Source organism: Photinus pyralis, unplaced genomic scaffold (assembly GCF_008802855.1).
Source record: "Photinus pyralis isolate 1611_PpyrPB1 unplaced genomic scaffold, Ppyr1.3 Ppyr1.4_LG1, whole genome shotgun sequence".
NCBI lineage: Eukaryota > Metazoa > Arthropoda > Insecta > Coleoptera > Lampyridae > Photinus > Photinus pyralis.
In genome coordinates, this window is record NW_022170249.1 from 39,275,792 (window position 1) to 39,280,204 (window position 4,413).

General features: G+C 37.0%; 1 non-coding gene across 1 annotated transcript; it reads right to left on the reverse strand.

Annotated features, from left to right (window-relative positions):
* Window positions 1-734: 734 nt before the first annotated feature.
* Trnaa-agc lies at window positions 735-807 on the reverse strand. The gene has a single exon. It is a non-coding gene; the product is annotated as a tRNA-Ala (tRNA).
* Between the last annotated feature and the right edge of the window lie 3,606 nt (window positions 808-4,413).

Below are 4,413 nucleotides of genomic sequence, written 5' to 3' on the forward strand. Positions count from 1 at the left end.
CTTCCCCACACTGGCATCCCAATCTACTTTTCCAATTTTACAGCATCCCTGATGCCCTTCCTTAGTTAGTTATTCCTTTAATTCTTTCGTACAGTTTTTTTCCAATTTTTTATCATGATCACCTGTCGGCATGTATACCTGGAGTATTGTTCTTGTATGATACAGACACTTACTATCAACGTCGTTTATTACTTTGGTAACTTGGCTGACTGTACTTTCTTATTAGCTATAAATCCCTCTCAATTTCTTCCAATTTTATCTCCACTACAATAGAAGGTGAAACGTCCCTTCGGCTTCTGCATCCTATGCCGTTGACTTTAGTTGTTCATCCGTCTTTTTGAGAGATTGCTCTCTACGAGGACAAGAGGGTGCAGTTTTCTTAACCGCTCTTCCGTCATGAAGCCGTTGGCACTTGGTGAGAGTTGATTTCCTATCCCGGGAGTCATTCGGTTCCATTTTAGTCGCCTTTTACGACAGGTAGGGAATACCACAGGCCAACTCTTTCCCTGAACGTGTAAGGGTCATGCCATCTCCCTTTGACATTTCAATTATACAAGGAAGTTAATTGTAGCATAAATAAGTAACGAAAACACACTAAAATCTTACGCGCGCCATTCAAATGGTCATTAGTCCGAAATAGTCATTTATCGTACACGTGGAGTATTGACAAGGTAATTTCCTCTGTGTAATAATTCAAGACCACTCTTATATGATAATGAAATTATTAAAAATTTTGGAGGTGCCGGGCATCGATCCCGGTACCTCTCGCATGCTAAGCGAGCGCTCTACCATCTGAGCTACACCCCCTTGACATATTCAGTTTAAACATCGATAAATGGAGATAATTAGTTGATAAAACAGTCGATAGTGGTAGAGTGAAAGGTATCTTTGGTAACATGCATACGGTTTACAGCTTAAAGCGTAACTCCAACCAGTTTACACGGATAAATTCAAGTTCACCAAAGGCTTGTTTTAATATTATTATGGTCAACAACATTATTTGGCGACTAAAATATCTTCCGCAACCTATACCGTCCAGTACCTACAAATTTCCGCCCTTATCTGAGGCAAACCAGGTGGAAATCGCAATTTTTCCTTATTTACCAAACCAAACAACTATACCTACGCGATGTCAACCGGAAATTTATTTCCTAAAATTCTTTCGACAGGTAATATATGACCTATATATTTCGCGTTCCTTTCATATTCGAATTGAACACGCCCAAGTAGGATCGATTAAAATGCTCCTTATCCAGTCGATGGTATACATATTTATCACCCCTTACAAATGTAGAGCAAGGGTAGATAAATTTCCCCTCATTTATTCATTACGCGCACACATTTTCGGCCTATTCAATCATTCAGGGGATGATTTTTTTTGCGTTCGGTTTATGCAGGTGACCTTCGATCTTTTTGCGCTAAAATCCGCTGATTTGAATAAAACAGATTGTGGCGGATGAAATTTATGTATTCTATGCTGCTACCCACATTTACAATCGCGATTTCGTACATTGCAGTTGTTCCGGCGGTCCATAGGGCGGTAATCTAAGGCCCGATAAGCATCAGATTGTTAGGGATTCAGGAACAAAGTTCACCGTGTAAGTAATGGCGCTTTGGCTCACCCACTTTCAGATTTCGTTTTCTTTATTAATTCAATCTACACTACATGTTCCTTATTCACGTTTAAATAGATGCCTAATTAGTGACAGAACAATCCGTCTTCCGGCCGACCCTACTATAGAGATTGTCTGCATAATTAAATCAGGCGATCAAAAGTAGTACACATTCCTCGCGTCCCTCAAATTTGATGTAATTAGCCTCTCAAAAATCACTAATTAAATCCAGACTGCTGCAGACACGGTAGCCGACAATCGTTTCAGCGGCGATTTGGGTTGGTGTAAATTCAAAGCACAATTAAGATATGCAAAGCTTATTAATGTAGGAGAATATATAACAAAAGAAAATATGTCATTAAAATGACGCTTAAGGGTCGATCTGTAGCGTCATAAGGGGTCAAATCTTCTTTATGTATACATATTCTTCTGTACGTGCGTTTGTGACTGAAATTCTCCTAAACGCTGGAAGGATTTTGATGAAATTTTTTTATGTGCCTCTTCTGTGTGTCCCCGGATGGTTTAGCTTTAGAGTCACAATTGGGCCCGTTCGGATCATAGGATTTTTTAAAAAGTTTTTTTTCGTTGATGTCGCATTATGCTATTTCTTATTTTAAAATTGTCGACCACCTACGTGCGGGGTAATATATTCAAACAAGCTTTATTAGTTTTTGTTACGTTCACTTTGGAAAAGTGTAACAAAATTACCTTGAGACAAGCACACGGTAAGCTCAGGCAAAGTAGAGGTGGGTCGGGCTGAATATCAGGGTTCTGGTACTCTAGCAAAGATAACGAAAAAGGGAAATGTAGTAATAGTAAACCGGATAGACGCCACTTAGTATTTAGTCACTTTCAAAAGAGAGGAGAGAATACTTACCAAAAAGGGGAACAAAGCAGAGTAAGAGGTCTTTGTTCTGGACTTGATAAGCTGAAGAAATAAAACAGGAATAGAACATAAACAACAATTGACGTCACAATCGAGAGTGTTTTAATCAATGATCTCAAAATATTACAAATAGGACACTGTAATATATAGATCTGCTATGTCGATATTTACACTTAAATTAATTTTTAATAAAAAGGGGACGAATACGTAGTTCTAGAAAGCTTTAATATCAAACCGGGTTTCCGCAGAAAACAACGGAGCTATAATCGTTGTAATGAACCAAATGTAATAATTACAAGTCGGTTGTATCCAAAACCAGTATGTAATTAAACGTTATATCAAGAAGTCGTAAATTTACCTCTGAACTTCGGGTCGCAACCTTGTGAGCTCAAAAGGACGCGTTCAACCTAATCTGTTACAGACAACAACACAACCAACAAATAAAAGGGGTAGTGAATAGCGCATCAAATAAAATATTGCGTAAGCAATGCTAACGTCTGACACGGAGGCAATCGGATATTATGTTAATAAGAAACAATAATTCGAATGACTACACTCGCAAAAGCAAAATTTTAATCGACCACGGATTATCCTTACAAAATCTGTATAAAAATATAAACGTGACGTTAAATTCGAGAAGACTACTTTACGATGCATAAAAAATTAAATTTCTATCAACTAATCAATTCAAAATGTAAATAAGCCAGTATGAGAAAATTCTTCGGAGTAAACAAAGAACGTGACTGAAACTTGTAAATATCGGCTTCAAACAAAGTCCCGGTAACTTCAAAAACTAATTTACAAAGCAACGGTAGCTAATATCTGTACAATACAGCTAATCGCAAGGATACAATGCAATCAAACTAACAGAAATGAATTCTCGGAGTCAAAATGATCGTCAACATCTGATATCGATATCGATAATGTCAAATTTTCGTTTACGACACAAACAAAGTACGTAGAATCATCGTATAACGGGCTACTTAATACTTGCAGTTATAGGAACTATCCTGAAATTCACAAGTATAAACTTGAAGTAGGTAGAATCACATGTTTGGTTTCACTGAAATGGCGGGGACTCTTGCGGTAAGGTAGAAACTCATCCACGGCGTCGTTAGCCACTGTCAATCATACCAAAATGGCGGGTCCAGGTAAAAATGCAATATCATCCACGTACGGCAAGGCAATAGGTAATATCCAAGTAAATACAACGTAAAACTTAAGAGAAACTTAAAAAAAATCTATAAGGCAAGATTGAAGGAAGGTTAAAGCCTTAAAAAAACGTACGTATTAAGAAAAAAGCTACGCCATCATCTGGCATACCTCGTATTGTTCAGATGCAAATACAAATCCGTTAAACGCTTCAATAGAGTTACACCCACAGACATTAAAAAGAAAGAGAGAAACCACTCCAAAGTTAAATGGTAAAGCGAAAACAATAAATTCTTTAAGGAGGTAGACAAAAGTCAGTAAAAAAAATAATGGCTTACCAAGAGAAAAATTTGCATGTAGTCAATGTGAAAGCAGAAACTACAACTGCGCGAGCAAGAAGAACTTAAAGAAGAGATATCAAGAAAAATATCTAAGAGCACGTACATCTTAAACTAGTAGATTACAAAGTAAATACCTAGATGGGAATATCAAATTTAAATATAAACGAGAGTAGGAATACTAAATTTTAATTACCAGCGAAAGGAACATTTTTGTGTCTCGGAATTTGCCAATCACTTAATTGTGTGTTTATTCGAATCCGTTGTGCGACCCAGATAGAGTTTCCATGTCACATTTTTTTCTATTGGTGTAAAGATTTATTTCAGGTGTTGATCAAAGATTGTGTAATAAGTTTTTTGAAATTTCGGAAACCGTTGAACATTTTCCAAGTTAAACCATCTATCGGGTGGATCCCGAAAAAAA